The following is a 21,543-nucleotide window of genomic DNA, read 5'->3' on the forward strand; positions in this document are numbered from 1 at the left end:
GACTTTGGGTAGACATTTAAAAATGAAAATCAAATATATCAGTATCTCCTTAGATATTCATGTCCGCCTAAAGATGAACAACATGCAAAATATGATATCATGAGGGAGAGAAAAAAGTATGCAAAATATCAAAATTCATGACGTGGAGCGCTTTAGTATAGTTAGAACTAGATTTTGAACCCCGGGCATACGCCCGAGATCTTTTAGGTATTTTGCGTATATAGATCGCAATATTCTAACATTGTTTATGTACTGAAACACTATTAAGATCAAATATGTTCTATGCTCCAATGTGTACTCTATCAATCTATCACATGTGTCCTATGCAGTCCAGGTAAGGCATCCATTTCCAGTTGTGGTTTTGGTCTAGCACTTTTTGATGGAAAAGATTTAATGCAGAGAACATAGTGTCTAGACTATTTTTGAACGTACAATATAATTTCTTTAATTGACTCTTGTTTTGTATAAATTTAAGTAAACAAACAAACTAATAATTGAAACAATGCAAATCTTCAATAATCATCGCTAATAATGATGAATTCTTCTTTGTCGTCGGTTATGCATTACCAGTGGTGAAGATAAAAAAAAAAAAAAAAATTGTGAAGAGTTAAGGTCAACAATTTCTGAGGATCCCAATAGACGTTTATGCATACTCTCCTATGTAAAGGTTTATATCAAAAGTTCCCAGCTCATAAACATTGCCTTTTAAAAAAAAAATAATGTAATCAATGACTTCTGTGTTTGATGGACTATTTAGACTTCACGGAGGAACAACTGTTTGCCTATTCCCATGGTTGACCTCCAGTTTAGCGGAGTTATTGTTTGAAGCTAAGGCAGTTTCAAGTGCCTTACTTGGAGTCTTTGTGCTTATTTGGACAGATTAAGTTAGATGATTCTTGTGGCAACAAAGGGGATAATATTGAGATCTCTCGGCCGGGGTTAGGGGGATCTAAAAAAGCTAATTACGGCCCCAACTCTAAACCATCATCTACGTCTAAGCTATAGCATATGAGAAATTTTTATGAACTGTTCGTTCTGTTGATAGTAGATTATGAAAGATTTCTTACACTACTACAGAAAAGTGCATAGATGGCATGCCAAAAACGCTATCAATTTCATTTGATAGCGTTTACAAAACGTTATTAAAGGCTATGCTATCCTTTTATTAATAGCGTTTTTCTAAACAACGCAATGTATTTGATAAGATTTTGTTTTAAACGCTATTATTTTTTAATGCGCGTTTGTTTTTTTAGCTTGTGAATATATCTATAGCGTTTTCATATAAGTGCTATAAATATGATAGCGCTTTATCTTAGCGCAATGTAAATTTTGATAGCGTTTTATTATAAGTGCTATAAATATGATAGCGCTTTAGTTTAGCGCAATAAAAATTTTGATAGCGTTTTTATATAAGCGCTATGAATTAATTCAATTGCGTTTTCTTTAGGCGCTATCCCTATTTCCATAGTTTTTTTTTTCAATTATAAATTTTAGAGACCTATGCACCTGTGCAAATAAACATTTTCAGTTTTATTTGAATTATTGTTGTAACCAACTATGCAAATACACTTTAAAATCTAATACACGGTAAACAAAATTAACTTCATTCATTAATAGCTAAAATATAGTATTCAATTCCACTGTACAAGGACAAAACAACAAAAAATGTGATAGTATTCAATTCTGTACAAGGACAAAAAAAACAAAAAGTGTGATTCAAGTTTTCACAAAAGTTTCTTTCAGTAAGGAAAGAAAATGCTACAGTCGACTTACTTCGTGTGGTGATCAGTAAATATTATGTGCTTTGAAGGCCATGCAATTGCGGTCCCTTTAGCATCTCCCACTAACTGCAATTCAGAATTTTCTCTCCAAAGACGTGGTTCTGCGTTCACAACTTCCTCTACCCAAACTTTGGATGCATTATCTCCAAGAGGTACACCATGCACCGGTTTAAAAGGATCGCCACTCTCCCAACGTCCTTTAGCAACTAATTCATATGGGAGCCTTAATTCAACAATTTGCATTGTCGTCCATGTGACTACATTTCCAAAACAAAAGAATAGTCTTAGGCACATATTACATTACACCATTATACATTAAACCTCTAGATGGGACTTGCCTTATGAAGTTTAACTAATTTCAATATACAAACCATAAGTTAACATCAAATATGACAAACTCTTGCATAAAGAAATATTTTACTCAGAAGAGTGGTTGAAGGAGTAGTTTGTAAACCCTGATCATTACTCCCTATGCCTTGACCCTACCCAAACAAAAAGAAAGTCAGTATAATAACAAAGGCTAGGGTTAAGTATAATAACTCCTTATGTCCTCTCATGTTTCAAGTTTTGCATGTGAGTGGAGATAATCATATGGTTGCAAACCTGCTTGTGGATTATTGCAGATCGAGAGTTCAACTGAAGCAAAGGTTAGGGATATATATATATATATATATATATATATATATATATATATATATATATATATATATATATATTATATTTGGAAGAGTAGATGGAGGATTACTTTGTATTCCATGATGCCTCCCTATGTCTTGACCCTACAAATTAAAAAAATATATCCATAAGCTTGCAGCCTTTTGAAGTGCACAATGAGAGTTTGCCGACGGACCATACACAACCAACTTGCATATATTCTCCCTACCAATCTTCTTAAGCATTCGATCTCTAGCTAGCCGCCGTTAGTTCGCACAAAATGGCCTCACAAGCATGAACGAATTAACATTGCCAAGGAAACAGTATACAATACACAAAATGAACTAATTAAGATTGCACCACGTACCTCTCGTGTTCGGATTATACTTCCATCTGTAGGAACGATTGGGGCTTTCTGGATTTTATTAAAACACAAGTACTTCATCAATGTTAAATGAAATATGGAGAATAGTGAACTAAATAATGCAATACATCATGCAATGGCCAACAAGGGAACTAACTAACCTGGGGTTTCCATCCAAACTCATCAGGGCAACGAAAAGTAGCTTCATTTACTGCCTGTTGCTCTAATGCAAACCTTGTTGCACCACTATTAACTCCAAAGTGAACCTGAAGAAAATATATAAGAGAAATGGAAAGTAGTAGTACAAGAATGGAATACAAAATAATTTCAAACTAAGCTCTATGTTCTGAAACGAAGTCAATAGGTCATCAATAATATCCAATCTATTAATCATCCTACACTAGAATAATAATACTTCCTAAAATCTACTTGCAAAAGAATATTCCAACCGAAACCACATGCTAAGAAATAACTAAAGAAACAAACATACCCAAATAACCCGCTCTGAACTCAATGGATCGAGCCCCTGATCGGGTCATTTGATTAAGTCGGCTCATTAAGTATGGAGTAGGATCGCTGGAGAGATTTAGGAGAAGGCTAGCTAAACCTAACAGAAGTCGGACCTGATGAGAGTTGGGTAACCAACAAAGAAGACCGAAAAGATCGGTTTGGAAATTGTCTTAGGACTGTATGAAGGTCAAGAGAATGAGCAGAAGGAGTCAATTAGATACAACTTAACAGACGTGGAGGGAGGAGTGATCGGGAATGAGAGAAAGATCCAGCCAGAGGAAACGCAAGTTTAAACAAGAAACGCAAGAGACACGATGAATAAAGTTTGCGGGTTTGAAGGACCAGGAGTACGAACTCGAGAAACATTACATCCAGAAACAAGAACATTACCGGAAACGCAGAGAGAGCAAACAACCACCAAATGCCGAAGAGCTCTTTGGGCTGATGACGATATCGGCAGGCTGGGGAAGATAGTTCGGGAACCGCAAATCGCAAGTGAAGAACAAGCATTAGAAGCCCAGCAGAACTATATCGGATCGAAGGAGGAGAAGGTGGAGGGAAGAACACAAATACATGATTATACCAGACTTCGGCAAAGTGCCCCAAACCTTGGCGTTATACGACGTTGTGGAATTGCTTAACGCTAACCGTTTTCTTCTTTGGGTAGAGTTCATCTTTAGCTTGTTCTTTTTAGGTGTAGTTTTGTCAAGGGAGTAAACTCCTCTCTAGGAGTTCCAGTTTGTCACCGGTGTGTTAGTATAGCCGTGTTACCGTCTTTTTGTTGCCGCTAATGGGCGAAGTTAGTAGCCGTTAGCCGGTGTGAGTAGCTGTTAGTCGCTGTATCAGTCTTATGCGTAGGAAGTCTTTGTGCAAGAAGCTGCTGTAAAAGCTCTCTCCTTGCTAGCTAGTGGTTGATGAATTCTTGCCGGGTCGCTCTGCCTACAACTATGCAAACGAATCGGCCTTAGGTTCACTGGTTTTGAGATTGGTGAGTGGGCCCTTGCCTCCCTTCCTGGGTCAGTAATTCCGGGCTGGGAACTGGCACCCCGACTTCTTAATGGGTGAAAGCGGGGAACTTTAAAGGTACGGAACTAGCGCGACACCTACCGGCTTTGAAGCAGGAGTGCCCCACTAAGCAAACTAAACTACTGAGCAAACATAGGAGGCCGAGGCCAAGCAAACAACGGGGCATAAGCAAGGATGAAGTCACTTAGTGTGCGAAAGGGACTCAAGATGTGTAACGTAAGAGAGAAAGCTTCTATATAGAGGTCTTTATACGGCACGGATCTGCAGCAAGAGAGCTCGACCGGACCGGATAGTAAGCTTAAAGCGGTTGATCTAGTTTCCTAAGAGGCAAGGATGGCATCCGGCGGATGAAGCAAAGATCCTCCATTTGCGTAGTTTTTGAAATCGTGACGCTTGCTAACTCGATGGCGACTCAACTTCACTATTGGTTGGCGTAGGAATATGATTGGTGGAACGCATGAAGCAAGAGTCTTTCTTCGGCGCTTGAGGTCGATCTCCTCCGAGGTCTGCAGGGATTGTAACTTTAACAAAAGTTCAAGCTAAGCCACTTGATTTAGCCTAATGCTCGGGGAGATAGATAAGCTACTTTAGAGCTTCTTGAATCAGTAACCGGGAAATGCACATTGATATAGTTGAATAATCGGTCGAGCACACACACAAGGCTACCAAAAATCTAACCAAATGAGAAAGAGAGACCAAGCCTTTAATTTAAAGACAAGAATAGGCACTATTAATGAACTCTACTTCTACGTTTTACTAAAAATGACAATAGTAACTACTATACACAAAGACTCTACTATAAGACTCGGACTAATAGAGTCGTGGTGTGTATCTTGTCAAAGGCTCTGTTGAGATAGACCAAGTGACTTTCCGCAATAGCCAAGCAACCGCCGAGTAATGAAAGAATCATACGAATCAAGGTGGGTTTTCAGGTTCTGTTCTCTTGTCTATTTCTAGTATCTTTTCTTTTTCGGGTTCTAACTTGTCGATTGCTAATAGGAAGTAGGGACAGCTTCCTGTCTCTTCGAATATGCCGCTACAAATCACTGTAAAGTTAAGTTTTGTTCTGTCAAGATATGCCGCTACAAATCGTGAATAGATTCTATCTTCTTTTCGTCGTGAGAAAGGGCACTGTGGTTTTATCTAGCGTGGCACCATCTTGTTTCCGAACATGATCTACAGTTGTGTGATTCATATAAGCTATGTGTTTTCGACAGCTAGGGTCAAGGGGAGTGTAGGCCTAATTGGTATTCCTCTATCCGGTTGTGTAGTTAGCTCCTAGGTGCGCCTTTGAGTTGTCAGAGAGTTGGCTGCTAAGTGTTGAATCTGATGGAGTGTAGCGAAGGAGCTCTCCCCAAAGAGAGGCCCGGAACGTAACATCTTAAGTGATTGTGCATGGCTGCTTCGTTCTGAAGGAGTTGCTGCAAGTGTTTTCTTCTTGCCTTGCCACCGCTAGCGATTGAGTTCCTCAATGGCTAGCTCCACTATGCCTACTCACCGACGAAGACATTGGAGACTAATCGGACTTTAGATGATCTAGAGGCATGCTCTCAAAGTCTGTATACTTCGTTTAGGACTTTGAGGCCTCGAAAGATCGACTTTCTACGATGATCCGGTCCCAGGAGGGGAGATGGGGAAGGTCGAACAACGACTATTCCAAATGAATTATGGTTTTTAGCGGGGGCTAGCCAGAAGGTTTCCGAGACCAGGGCTTCACTAGAAGCGAGCAGGGCTTCTCGTCAGACAGCAATTGATGATCTTCACGTCGCTAGAGCTGAACGGATGAGTCTGAAGTTTCCCCAGAGAACCACTGAGGGTCCGAGTCAATCCCACTGAGGGTCACTAGAAGCGACCAGGGCTTCTCGTCAGAAATCCCACTCCCGAAATAGGTGGGTTTGCTATGGGGAGGCAGTCTAATGGGCGGAAGTGATTGGCCGCAAGGCAGTAGGGAAGGAGAACTTGGAATATATCAAGCCAACAATGGTGGATGGGCAACCATACTTATAAGCGCGCCCCCCCTCGAAGTCTCTGCTGAAAATGATCGTGAATGAGCAGTATTTGCTCCTGGTACAAGTGCCACGCCTAATAACCTTAAATGAGTGGTGAGGGCCATGCCTAATAACCTTAAATGAGTAATATGGCCTGCTGGAACATTAGAGTGCTGGGTATGAGATACCTAAGGCAAGCAAAGAAACGGAGGAAGAGCATACAAGACATGCAAGCAGAACTTGTTTTTCTTTCCTTAATACATGTGTATAGGGAAAACATAACAAGAGCAGAGGCACTGGCCACAAATGTACCTACTATGAGCTTCATTGATATTATACCTAGTTCATAATTTCACCAACACCTTAAGAACACTAACTCTAATCTTACAGCCCTAGTGCATCATAATGACCTTTTTAACTCGATAAAATATCACGCCATACCAAGTAAGCCACAAATTACCCATGCTTGCAAAAATAAATAGTTTACCTGTGGAGTAGTTTGTATCCCCTGATCACCACTACCTATGCCTTGACCCTAACCAGAAAGATTGAACCATTAGTTAGTTGTTAGTCTACTAATTAAGATATGCAGTACTTTTCTTTAAAGATTCTAAAAAAAATACCTGTGAAAGTGAAGTAATTGGAGCACTAGTTGATCATATCACTTGCTTTCGATCCAACTTTTGACTTTCACCCTACACAGATATATTAAGATTGTCAAGTCGAGTACACTACCGAGACAACAAATATCAAATCAGCTATTGTATTTGTACATCAGTCACTTGCCTTTTGAGTATTCATAGCAGCAAGTAAGTTTCTTATAAGTTCACTTTGAGTATTCACCAAATTGGCCATTTGAACCAAATCCTTCTTGACCGTTAGTACCTCCTTTTGAAGTTGAGTGACCATTTGTTTGTCTTGTGACACCACACCTAATTTTGAAGGAGTTAATCTAGCTCCTTTACCTCTCACACGACTATAACGATCAGGTCCAAGTACTTGTGAAAGGGCATCATTTTGTATGGAGTGGTTAAAAGAATCTGATGTTGCTGAATCTCTAATTTCTTTCATCTTTTTCTACACCAATCACATTTGATACGTTAATATATAGAATTTAGCAAAGCTCAACAAATAGGTATCATTGATATATATTATGGCTATAATTCTAGTTAGAAAATTTAACTATTCTTACCATTCGTTCTGCAACGATATTATTTGATGGTTCGCCACTTTTCTTAGTGTGTCCTTTGCACCAAACATCAACTCTAGTTATAGAGGAGGGATTTGGACTCTCCTTTTGCTACATGATAAGAATTTCCACAATCAAGATACATACACAAAAACAAAGTTGCGCAAATATGATAGTTAATTACCATTTGGTATTCTAGGCGTGCATAGCCCTGTCGACTACATGTGTGAGGGAGTTCTTGATTTTCCCTCATTTCTTGAAACTTTTGGCTCTTCAGCTGCAGTACAAAAGAGTTAAATAACATATTTCAAACTATGAGGATATTCAAAGTATCACCAAAGTCACTCACAATGAACTTTCTCCTTGACATTTGCTTAAGAAACATCTCCCATTCTGGTAAACCACAGTCTGTTGGCTTGAGACATGCAATGTCCTTCTTCTTTTTTTTTTATAAATTCTTATCTTTCCCCTCAATCTTGATTTATGCGCCCGCCACAACCTTCCAATTTGTTGGAGGGCATAAGTTCTGCGCCCTTCATCTAAGATAAATTTTTGCTACAAGAAATAAGAAATAGTACGTAAAATGTTTTGACAACCCCACCATCATAACTATATATATTTATTGAAAAGCAAAGTAAAAAATAAACAAAAACACTTGTGCTTACCAAAACCGATTGCCAATCTGAGGATCTTTGTACTTTTTCTCGATTACCCTCCAATCACTATAAGTTAGTGGCACCATCTCAGATGCAATACTTCCCAAATAAGAAGAAAACTTGTGCGAATTTTCTCCTACAGCTGCCCAATCGCATTGAAGGTCACGGTAACTTACATCCACTATCGGTTGCCATTACCTTGGATCTACAAAGACCTCTTGGTGTCTTGCTTGATTGGTGAGATTCTTTGGTATAAGGATCATCCTCATCACTTTCAGATTCTTCATCCGAGCCGATAGCAGCATCCTCATCACTAGAATCTCCTTCACTCTCTTCTTCAATCAGTGGTCCCTTTGACTTGGCTCGGTTGGCAGTACCCTTACTTCCATCCTAAAATTCGCTACAATAATCTTCATCACTTGAGTCATGAGAAGAATCCATTTTTGTCCTAGATCTTTTTTCAACTTTTTTGAAACTCTATGATAAAACCCCATTAAATGAAAACAAAAGATTATAGTAAGTTATAAACAACACTTAACAAAAGAAACACGAATAGCTAACATATATAAACAAAAATATTAAGCAAAACATATTTAAACAACACCTTAGACTTTGTAGAACCCCCCTCCTTTGTTGATTTGTGAGATTCATTTGAAGTAGGGTTCTTTCTACTACCATGAGAATAAGAATTTGGGATTATTTCGTCGTCTTCACTGAAATCATGGGCATCTTCTTCCGCGCTAAAGTCCCCATCAGTGGGATCAACGTCGTTAGTATCTCGGCTGGCCATTTTACTCATCTTAGATCGTTTAGTTGCTCCTTTTACACTCTGTTAACATAAAACACACTTAGATCGAATTAAAGTGCAACATCGGGGATTGGGAGTGAATTGGGATTGGGAATGCTTGTGTGTGTGTGCTGCATTGGGGGATGCTTGTGTGGGTGTTGAATACTTCTATGTGTGCACTAATATGCGTTTCATAAAAGGACATGTGTCTTTACCTTATTCTTCTTCTTAGAATTAGACTTTCTCGATACACATGATTTTTCTTTGACAAGTGGAAGTCATTGGTTTGAGAGGTTAGTGGGCTACCATCATTTAAATCGATATCGCGTATCCCACCATTTGAGGAATTCCTAAGAGCAGCTACAATAGCTCTTTTTTCCTTCAGTTTCCTTTTATTAGCTTGTTTTGAACTCTGTCAACATACCAACAAAAATGATGTTAAATGAGAAACATGTGTATATACAAACATGATCAACAAAAAAATCTTACCTCCGCTTTCGACATTTGGTTTGAAGTGTCCTAAGTCCTAACTTCCTTGTCAAAATCCTAAAATGACAACGACGCATAATGTGGCAGAAAACATCAGGACACAAAACTGATATGCCCAAGTGCCAAAAACAGATCACAACACATATTAATAGGAACAAATAACCGATTCTCATACTAATACGCACAAACAACCCAAGTTCCAAACAAATCAAATACTGATATTAATAGGAAAAACAACCATAACTCATAACCAGAAATATTAATCCAAAAAATATTTTACTAATTTGCCGAAAGTACATGCGCTACACATAGTCCCCCTCACAGTCCTTTCTAACATAGCTACCATCTTCATCAGCAATGTTCTTGTCAATTCTCGAAACATCTAATGGTACTGAGAATATATCCACATTCTCCTCATACATATCCAAGTCATGACGGCCTCTTGGCGGTGCTTGTAATACAACATACCAATTCGAATCGCTGCTGTCCCTTGAATAAAACACTTGTTTCGCTTGTGATGCTAAAATGAATGGTTCTTTTTCGAGTTGGCGTTGTCCTTGATGGAGGTTAACCAAAGTAAATCCATCTTCCACCTTGACACCATTTCCTACATTTGCCCAATCACAGTAAAAAAGAGGGACTTGAAAGCCAATGTAGTCGAGCAAAATTATATCTTTGATGACCCCATAGTAAGAAACATTGTTCATGACTTGGTTTCTGTCCTTTGAACTAGATCTACACATGGTTGTTGACTCAAGTGAAACACCACTATTTTGGTTGGACTTCTCATCACTTTTCTTGTGGTAGCGTTGACCTTTGACAATAAAAGAAGAATATGACATTGCAAGCTTTCTCGGTCCATTAGCAATCCACCTTAATGTCTGTGAGATATTTTCACTAGTGTCGTCTACAATCTGCCCAAATTCATGCACAAATATCATATGATTATTATCTATGTATATATGTAAAAAGGGTAACAAAAAAACACACAGAAGTCACAATTGAACCTTCTCACGTAGCCATTTAGAAAAATTCTCCACATGTCTCTTCCACAACAAATTTCTATTTCTTGAGAGTTGTTTGTTTTTCTTCCGTAACTCATCCATGTGCATCCTAAACAAAAAAAAATGGAAAAAGGTAAGGTGCATCATTTCAAAACTCTAAATTTCAATAATTATTACCATACTCACTCAAAATATGGCTCGACTACAGTTGTATTGAACAACACATATAGATGGGCAGCATGCAACCTTTCTTCACTTAATCTAATCGAGACTCCTTTAGAATTTGGCCTTCCATCAAGTATTGCATCGCTTTGCAAAACCATCATTTTACTTAGCCCGATTAGTTATCTCAACGGTCCGTTTCATAAATTCACTACAAAATCTCATGCCCTCTTCCGCAAGATAGCACTTTGCAATGGAACCCTCAGGCCTTGCAAAGTTTCTGACAAATCCTTTCAAATCTTTCATGTATCTAAAGACAAGAAATAACATTAATAGTAAACAAGAAACAAGTATTGGAATATAATCATTAAAGTTTTATAAATGAGTTTCAATTCACCTTTCAAACGCATACATCCAACGCAAATGAACTGGTCCACCAAGCTGCGCTTCTCGTGCTAAATGAATTGTTAGGTGAATCATAATATCAAAGAAGGATGGAGGAAAAAACCTTTCTAACATGCACAAAGTCTCTGCAACGTCTCCCTCAAGCTTTTTTAGTCTCTCCGTATTAACGACTTTTTGCATAATTCATTGTAAAAGGCACACAAGTGAAAAATTGCAGTCCTTGGTCCTTTAGGAAGAAGTCCCCTTAACGCAACAGCCAACAATTGTTGCATTAAAACATGAAAATCATGGGACTTAAGACCTGAAATCTTAAACTCATCCCCTGAAATAACCCTCCCGATATTTGAGCTATAGCCATAAGGGAGCTTTAAATCTTGTAATCTCTTGCAAAAGATCCTTTTTCAGCTTTTGATAGTGTGTGTGGTGCCGGTGGAAGATAAGTTCTCTTGCCACGAACTTCTGGATGCAATTCATGCCTAATTCCCAATTCTTGCAAATCTTGACGAGACTTAAGATGGTCCTTTGATTTGTTCTTCACATTAAATAATGTGGCAATAATGCTTTCACACAAATTTTTCTCTTGGTGCATTACGTCTACATTGTGACGCAAAGGATTATGCTGAAAAATCCAAAAATGATTATTACTGCTAAAAAAAAAATAAAGTTGGCTTACTTAGGCTATCCAAGAGGGTGGAGGACCATTGGGGCTGGAAGATACTTTCTAAACTTTTAAAGACTAGCATGTATCTAAAATGCGTAGTGATGAGTTCTTATAGACATCTTAGTGCATAGAGATTGGTCAACATAGACTTCTAAATAATTACTTCCAAATATATATAGATAAAGAAAGTGTAAAGCATTACCTCCCAATAAGGCAAGTCAAAAAATATTGACCTCTTCTTCCACATTAGAATCGGTTCTTCCCTCTTCCTCTTCTTTGTTTCGCCTACATCTTCTTTTCTTTCTTTTCCAAAGTCATTTTCTATTTTGTCCACCACAAGCTTAATTTCTGAACCAGACATAATTTTAGGTTTCTCCCGATACTCGTTCTTTCCATTGAACCATCTTTTTTTCTTCCGGAATGAGTGATTTGGCGGGAGAAAGCACCTATGATCCATATAAACTGTTTTACCGCTAAAAGGCAGCCACATTGAATTTGTATTAACACCACAAGTAGGGCATGCAGTTTTACCCTTTGTCGCAAACGGCTAAGTTCCCAAGCATGGAAAATCATTCACAGTCCACATTAGTACTGCCTTTAAGTTGAAGATAGTCTTAGTAAATGCATCGTAAACCTCCACTCCCTTATTCCACAACTCCATTAAATCATCTATAAGTGGTTTCAAATATACATCGATTTCATTTCCAGGTTGCTTTTTTCCAGGAATCAATAATGCTAGCATCAAATGTTCCTTTCTCATGCATAGCCATGGCGGGAGATTGTACGTACACAACATGACGGGCCAACAACTATGTGTTGAACTAAGATTACTAAATGGGTTAACTCCATCAGCAGCAAGACCAAGTCTAAGGTTGCGTGGCTCTGCAGAGAACAATGACCACTTCTTGTCGACCTTTTGCCATGCCTCAGAATCTACCGGGTGTCGCATGTTACCATCTGTACTCTTATTGTTGTGATGCCACCTTAACTGTTCAGCTAACTTTGGCAATTGAAACATTCTTTTAAACCTTGGTATTATAGGAAAATATCTTAACACCTTTGCGGGAACACCTTCCTTAATCTCATTGGTCTTCTCATCCACGAACCATCGCGAAGATTTGCATTTTGGACACTTATCAATTTTCTCATCCGTAAAAAGACAACAATCATTAACACATGCGTGTATCCTTTTCTCTTCGAGCTGAAACTCCTTGATTAAAGAGTCTGCTGAGTATGAGGAGTCAGGAATGGTGTTCCCTACTGGTAACATATCTTGTAATACCCTTAGAAGCCCATCAAAAACTATCCGAAACACCATACGTAACTTTAAGCTTGTACAAGACAACTGTTGCCGCCAACTTTGTGTATTTGGTGCAACCTGGATATAGAGGGAGTTCAGCATTTTCAGATAACACTTCAAACTCAGCACCCATTCTCTCTTCAATAATCTCTGGTTCAAAAGCATTCTCATGCTCAAATGTAGCTTCACGTAATTCACATGTCTCTGTAGTTTCTATACCAGATTGCACTGAATCCAGTGATTCCCCGTGCCAGAACCAAGTCTTATACGTCAAATCCATACCTTTTATTACCAAGTGTTCGATGACCTTATCATCATTTCCACGATGAAAGTTCTGACATACTTTGCAAGGACATCTCAGGTTCGTTTCTCCTGTTCTTTTTTTCGCGAGTTCAACAAACGTCTCAACCGCTCTTCTATACTCTACTGTATTTCTATTAAAGATAAAAACAAAAAAAATTAAATTCACCAAAATGTGAGGTAAACATACATCAAATTTTCTAAAAGCAATATAGGGAGTTCATTTTAGAACCTCTTCCAATGGACCCAAGCTTTATCCATCATTATACTACCACTTACTAACTTCAAACCTGATTTGACAAAACCAAAAATTAAGTCGTTCTACATACCACGTATCTACATTTAAACCCTCAATTTAAGTTTTCCTTAATTATTTAGCTTACACCTACAGAAGCACGCTAAACTACATTGCTGAAACTAGAAGCCATCATCACAACCATCAATGATCACCACTTGAACCAGCAACAATTAAACCATAGATTAAGTAAACATGAACCACCAATAGTTACAACCAAAATAAAAGAAAGCTACAATCAAAAAGTGAAATTTAGTAACTGTAATACCCATTCACATAGACCATAGTTATTGGTAGTAGCGACAAGCAATAAACATGCATACATAAATAAGTAAAAAAAAAAAAACTAGCTTAACTAATGATGCCTGTTCAACACGTTCTCTAATTACTAATGATTTTGGCTTAAACTTATAGAACCCCGGCCAATTCATAATTCACTAATTACAAACGATTCAACATAACATACAAACACACCCCAATTCATAATTAATTAAAAATATCAAATATACGAACGAGAAACAAACACCACACTTCATAATTCACTAAAGAGATACAATACACGAAAAAATGATCATCAATACATGAAATAAGTGCTTAAATATATATTTTTTCCTTTGACAAACCAAGAAAACTACAACATCAATCAACCTCAATTGTTTGCTCGGTACAAAGTACGAAGGAGTAGGACATAAAATTTTCTCATTCTAATGATAAAAGAATATGATTCAAGTTATCTTGTAGAAAAATATTAATAAAACATTAAAATCACTTGTTGACCAAACGGCATACGAAAAACGCAATGTTCATCTCATGGTGATTGTTACTTCTGAGTTTTGACTAATTGGGTGTGGAGTTAATAATTTGAAAGAGGAACTTGCAGTTCAATTAAAATGTGCAGCAGATATAACTAAACCTTAGCATATGCAGACCACTAAGCAAATTAGAAGGTAAATGGTACTTACAGATGAATAGCTAGAAATGCAATAATCTGGATGTCGAAGTAAAGCTAATGTGGTCTCTGCAGCAAAAACAGAACATAGCATAAGAGTATTGTGGAAGACACTATGGTAGAATCACGCTTTAACTTAAGAAACTTATCAAGGTGGAAATAAATAACAAATCACAGCATTTGTTAGTTAAAGTCTTGCACTGATATAATTGTGATCTATGGCAATAATTACTATCCTTTAAAAAGTTCGATCAAATAAGAAAGAGCTATCTAATATGTAAAGAATTAGAGAAAAAGAGACTAGTTCACTGGTTGCTAAATATTCTGAACAATCTACTCAGTGTGATGAGTCAAAACTCTTTATACCTCTCTATAACACTTGCTGCAGGTTGGAGTAATTTATTAACAGGCTACTGTTATGCTCTTCTATATCTCTAGACTTTGTTTCTTCCCAAATACACAAAAACGTGAAAAATGAAAATGGCCTTAGCAAAGGACACACCAGCAAGCTACATGAACAAATTGTCCCATATATTTTAAAACAAACATTGAAAATTGAGAACCAGAAAAGGGTATGAAAAGTAGACATGGCATTGAAAAATCTGTTGGGGAACGAAATTGTGTTGTTGGAAACATAATCACTCTAATACATGCAGACAGGACGATTATGGTGCTTATTAAGACAAAAATAGGAGTTGATGGTGCACATGTACTGGATATGGGATAACGTCCAAATTGATAGTGTAATGATCATTAACCAAGCCAGCCATTTGCTACCATAAATACATTGCACTTAATCCAACTACAACAATAATGATTATCACCAAACATTGAAATGTAAATTCACATGTTCACTATGGTTTTCCTATATACGAATGTTCACAAATAATGAACTATTCACCATTCATTACTTACACGGTTGGAGATAACGAATATCTTAACTAGTGGATATCGGAACTACATTACTTAAATTGTAGTATCAAATTATAATTTCTGATTGGAATCTATACACTATAATGAATGCTAAAGGAGAATACAAAGCATTATCGATCATCCTATCATCTCAATATACCTGATGGTTCTCTTCTCTCAAGTGTGACAACAGTTTCTGCCTCAATTGTCTCTTCTCCTTGTGGCTTATTCCTCTGCAATAAATGTTCCAAAAAAGACTTATGAATTTCAATGTACAAGTGTGACGAATCAAAAAAGAAAAAAAGGGCAAAAATTTCAGCGGGATTTTTTCAACTTGCACTTAGTAGGTCAAGTGGTCAACTACCCCTAACTCCTTGAGCTAGTAAGAAAAGTTGTAAACAAAAGGGGAAAATGGGGTGAACTGCTGGCGCTGTCGCCACTACCAAGAGCCGTGTAAGGTAATTCTTCTTCCATTTCTTTTTCTTTTCTTCTTAATCTTCCTCAGTTATCATTCATGACTGATGAGAATTGTTTTTTGGTCGATCTTCTAAGTTAGTTGATTTCTTACCCAAAAGGACAAACCTTTATTCATTATTTCAACACAAAATTGCTCTATCTATGGAAGGAAGCTTGCTTTAACCAAGGTAACAAATTATTAGGTTCAATTTTTTGAAAATGGTGGCTAGCATAAAAGTATGTGGTCTGTCAGCTGCTGAGCTTGAGAACATTATGACGATTGTTGCCAATCCTCGTCAGTTTAAGATCCCTGATTGGTTTTTGAACAGGAAGAAGGATTACAAGGATGGCAGGTATTCCCAAGTTGTTTCCAATGCATTGGACATGAAACTCAGAGATGATTTGGAGCGCTTGAAGAAGATCAGGTTTGTTTTCGTCACATCTAGTTTATTTTAATATTTCAAAATAGTTTATAAGCACTCAAACATCTGTTTAGCTTATTATGTTCTAGTTAGTAAATTGATTTTAATATAAGCCAGGAAATATGTATTTGAGTCACATATTACTTGTTTGATTGCCTTGCATGTGTTGAGTATTCTTCACATGGATAGTGTGTTTTTTTTAAGTGTAGGTTTGCTCTGTTTTATTCCATGGGGCTGAAGTTTGACTCTCTGGTTTTTAAATTTGTGCCTTAGAGATGAATGCAGTTCCCTATACTAAACTGTCATTCAATAACTGGCTTGAAACGTTCTTGATCTGGCTGAAATGTGGAAGACAGAACATATGAACTGTGCATATGCATTATGAGCATACGGAGATATTTTTGGATAAATTGGTTAAAAACTTAATATGAATTGATTTTACACGTTAACTTTATAAATGTTTGAATTGACTTCAGAAGCGACAACGTGTTTTCTCCTGTATTAATTGTTCTTTCTAGAGTTTCATTAGTATAGTTTGTCTTTGTTTCCCAACTGTGATGTTCTGGTAGAATAAGCTTTAGTGTAACGTGATATTTTTGGAAGGTTGGAGAAATTTAGTTCATGGGACTGGAGTTTGACTCTTTGGCTTTAAAACCGTGCTTTTGAGATGAATGCAGTTCCCTATATCAATACTTCTTCAAATAACTCTGGCTAGAATCATCTTTATTCTAGCTTCGATAAATGAAGAATTGACATTCATCTAGAATGACGTAAAACTTCAATTTTTAGCTTTGTGGTTGTTTGACCTTAAGTTCGACTATTTATTATAATTTGAGACCATGTTAACTTCGAATTAGTGTAGTTTATAATTGTTATTGTATTTTTTAGGTGTTTCATTTTTTCTGTTTTAATAGTGTTCTTGTACTTATCCTAGATTAACATGTGCTCTGAAACTCAGATACTACTTTTTGGATGACTAGTTTTTTATTGGGGTTTCAGTTCAACTGCAATGTATGGTGTTTGATTGTGTTCTTAGATTTACAAATATTGATTATGAGTATATAGTGTATAATATAGTTGCAGGGTTGTTGACTATTAGCATTCTTGGTTAAATAAATAGCTTTTCGCTTTTTTGAAAACTTGGGTGTGAAGGAGTATTGGCCGTTAGCCGATTTGGTGTCAAAGGCGACCCGTGTAATACGACTTAGTCAGAGAGAGAGGGGGAGGGGGAGGGGAAATTCTTGGTTAAATAAATAGCTTTTCGCTTTTTGAAAACTTGGGTGTGAAGGAGTATTGGCCGTTAGCCGATTTGGTGTCAAAGACGACCCCAGGTACACGACTTAGTTAGAGAGAGAGAGAGAGAGAGAGGGGGGACCTATAATCTAGATTAAAAAGGGTTTGGTATTATGTATGAGCATGGTGCTTAGTCACTAAATATTGACTGATGAGTAATGAGGACTCTTTGAGTTCAACGTACATAGAGTGGGCCAATTTATAAGAAGCTGAACTTGGAAGCATGGTGGAATCTTAGTATTCTAGATTGAGTAATTAACTTTCCACTCCTTAACAGATTGGTTTTTTAGTCATATTTATTGGTTCCTTGATAGAATAATCTACACTTTATGTTGATATGTTACCGAAATAATGTGTTTTTACTTTTGTCAGAAAATCTAGTTAATTGATTCTATGGAATCACAAATGTTCATACTGGGTCTCACACTTGAGTCCATCTCCCCTTGTGGGATATTCATCTTCTCACGGTGCTAGAGACATTTTTTTCATGTGGCTGTGTTTGAATATCTGGTTTGTTAAGGTTGAAAATCAAGAGCAACGCCAACTGGTTCTGGATCACTCTTACACCATTAGTAGTAATACCAGCTAAGAAGTTTTGTGACAAATTTGGAATCTGTTTTCATCGGTAAGTGTTATATCTTTTCTTCTTTTTGCATTTTGGTTCCTTATTAAATAATTTGAGATTTATTTTGGTGGTTAAATGTATCTCATTCTATAAGTGCGTGTAGGATTTTTTTCACTCGGGTTGTGCTAATACGTGACTACATAGCACACTAGTATAGAATAGGATTTTTGTCACTATTTTTATCAAGTATTTGTCACGGGTGTATTGTGAACAGTGCCAAATATTTTTTTACAATATACAGATGGGTGTGGAGACTTGTAAGTCACTGTTTTCTGATAAACAATTACAAGAGGATTCAGTAGAAAAGTAGATAACTAGTACTACCCAAACTTATTATGTTCCGCACCACAAGTTCACTAGACACCTAGACGGTTACCAAAAACAAAAGACTCCATTTTCGGCAACACATCAAATAAATTATTCCCTTGGGGCTTTCGAGTTTAGTTGGGGTTTCCTAAATCCAGGAGCATTTTAACTCAATTATGGCTACACCGTGGATAATCAACGTTGATCGAACTCGAGTTTGGGTATGGCTTCAAATTTTTGTGGTAATTGACCTCGACTGCCTTCAATTTAAATGATCTCTCTCCTTTCTCTTCGTTTGTGAATCACTGAAACTCTTCTAATATATTCATTCTTCACCAGCACCAAGTTTTCAAGGATTATGATTTATGAACCCAAAAGTTGGTGGAGGTAGAACTTGTAAGTAGTGATTTCTATTGCAACTTTTGGTCTTTCTGAAAACTCTTTCTTTCCTAATTTCATTTGTCAACAATTTTTTTGTGAAGCCTCTGTTTCATTGCATTTCTAAAGTGATATTAATATGGCGGCATTTGTTTGAATTGGTTATAAGATCGAGCAGGATGATGAAAAATGTACTGACAATAATGGATATCGGATGGATTAATTGGATGTCTTGTTTTAATGCATTCCTAGTAGGTTCAACTTGGTATAAGAATGAAGGTGAATCTGTTTTGTTCTATTCTACCTATAATCTCTCATCACTAAGCTTTAAAAGCAGAAGGGATGTTTGTTAAGTTCTCAGATGTTTTTGTCAAGAACAATTGGCAACCCCGTCTTAACCAAACCTTGAATTCATTCTTCAGCACAATTCAAGAACCAGAACTAAGCATTGTTACTAGTAAGTTCGTTAGCCATTCAATTTTTTGTTCTAGCTGAAGAAAGTTGTCAAACTATTCCCTTAACACCTAAAACCATGGCTAAACATAGTGACCACTGTAAGCTTTGAAACATAGACCTAAATCTCCTACTCTTGCATTAGGTTTTATCTGATTTCTTGTTTGGAAACCTTGAATATATGTTCACTATAAAGAAATTGACATTTTTTAGTTATATTCGAAACTTTCAGGTTATTTCCACTCGTTGCAGAACGAAGGTGCAAGGAAGAGTTGTGCAAGACACGCACTGGTATATGGCTCCTTTGAAACCAACTTTGTGAACCTGAACTTTCTTGTAGCCCATTTGCATAACAACCTTTCATAAAGACTCTTCCATGTGTGACCATGTGCTTAAAAACTTCACATGAATTACTCCAAGGTATGGGTTGCCTTGTTTTCTATTTGTATTAGGCCAAAATATTCAGAAGTCTTAATTAAAATCCAATCTCTTGTAGTCTTTTGAAAATGGACTGTCCTTGTTCCAGATATGGATGTAATCCCTTTTTTCCAATTAGTGTAATTTGTTGTTTATTTACTGGAAGGGGTATTGAATTCAATAAAGATTAGTTACTAGTAGTTTAGACTTTGGATTAACTGAAGAGGACTAATGTAGATTATAAGGCATAGTGGAAACTCGGAATCAAGAACTTTTAACCTGGAAAATAATTTAATGTCTGCTGTTATGGAAGGGAAGGGGAGTAATCACTTTCTTAGATCACAATGTATGGTAAGTTATTTAGTGAAGTTATTAATGCTTGAACTCTCTCTTTATTAATTAAATTTTAGCAGCCACTATCTATGTAATGCCTAGTTGGTATGTCTTCTTCAGTTTAGTAGAGCCAGAGTGAGCTTTGAGAGGACTTGAGAACCTGAACTCATTCCATGATCAAAGTATCCACACAAACAAGGGTAGTACACCAAACAGAAAAGCTAACCACCAAGATTGTGCACTCTCCATTTCTCACTTTCTTTCACAGTATGTGGTATCTCATTCATTTATAATGTATGCGGTGTTTAAGTTTGATTCCTTTGAGTTGATTATTAAGTGATAATTGAAACTATTGGACATAACTTGCTTTCACAATTATTTTCTTTGCTTAAAAAAAAAGGGTCCTTAAATAAAGTTTGACCCGTGTAACTACAATTTGTGTATGTGTTTGGTGGCAGTCCTCTAAGTTAAAAAAAAAAGGGTCCTTAAAACAATTGAAGTAAAATTGCAATAAAGATAAAATACTTAAGGCTTTCATTTATATCAAACACATATTTTATCAACCATGACTAACCTCTACTAATAGACACAAAATGACCATATTTGTGGCTGGTCTTATAAATCCTTGTACATCATAAATTGTCATCGTTTTTCGTGAGTAGGAAATATGAGATATTTAATGAGACTCCATAGAGAAGTGGTTTGGACGTTTAGATTCTAGTGAATGCAATCTCTTTCTTTGACTCTTTGAGATTTCAATGAACCTCATAGAGAGTAACTTCTTATCCTAATTTATATATGACAGAAATTCAATGACTGTTCATTGATCAAAAATCATCTAGAGACAACCTGATTTGGTTCCATATGGCACTACTTATTCTTCATCTTTTACAAAGTTGTTTTAAACTTCACGTAAATGTCCACTTAAACATATAATCGCACAAGAAAAATTACTAAACCTTAAATCGTCTATAATCAACAATTTCAATTTGACTGAATGAGCACAAACACATCAGAATGAGGCCATGAGCTCATGATGGATGAACACTAAATTAGGCTTAAGGCCTAGGCAACACACTTCAAGGCCTAACCCAAAGTATGCGTGAAGCTGGCCCAAAAATTGGTTGACCAATTTTGACTCGTTTTCAAGTTTCAGCTTTGCAGACAAAGAAGCAAAAACCACATCAAGTTCTGCCTCTTCAGAGATTTGGATCTCAATTTTGAGTGTGTCTATATTATCTACCCATAAATATGGTGTTCCCATTTACGGTGCTGCATGGGTTCTAACAAATTTACTCCACAACCAAAAACAAGAAGAAGAAGAAGAAGATAACTTACTTGCAGAATATGATTATAACCCAGAAAAGGCGATGCCTTCACTGCAAAACATTCAAAGAACCTTCGAAAAATTCAAAAGAATTGACTTTT

At 36.8% G+C, this 21,543-nt stretch overlaps 2 long non-coding RNA genes across 6 annotated transcripts; one reads left to right on the forward strand and one right to left on the reverse strand.

Annotated features, from left to right (window-relative positions):
- Window positions 1–12,299: 12,299 nt before the first annotated feature.
- Window positions 12,300–15,664, reverse strand: LOC147507389 (uncharacterized). The gene is made up of 4 exons (XR_015217642.1): window positions 15,593–15,664; window positions 14,534–14,589; window positions 13,509–13,566; window positions 12,300–13,410 (listed from the first exon to the last, which is right to left on the reverse strand). It is a non-coding gene; the product is annotated as an uncharacterized LOC147507389 (long non-coding RNA).
- On the forward strand, window positions 15,351–20,732 carry LOC147507390 (uncharacterized). Of its 5 annotated transcripts, none has more exons than XR_015217638.1 (6): window positions 15,351–15,890; window positions 15,985–16,076; window positions 16,218–16,313; window positions 17,976–18,776; window positions 18,874–18,930; window positions 19,598–20,732. It is a non-coding gene; the product is annotated as an uncharacterized LOC147507390 (long non-coding RNA). The 5 variants fall into 5 exon arrangements; XR_015217639.1 differs by lacking the exon at window positions 19,598–20,732 and adding an exon at window positions 19,091–19,480; XR_015217641.1 differs by lacking the exon at window positions 18,874–18,930 and having other exon boundaries at window positions 17,976–18,228.
- The last annotated feature ends 811 nt before the right edge of the window (window positions 20,733–21,543 follow it).

The sequence above is a fragment of the Coptis chinensis genome, chromosome 3, assembly GCF_015680905.1.
Source record: "Coptis chinensis isolate HL-2020 chromosome 3, ASM1568090v1, whole genome shotgun sequence".
Lineage (NCBI taxonomy): Eukaryota > Viridiplantae > Streptophyta > Magnoliopsida > Ranunculales > Ranunculaceae > Coptis > Coptis chinensis.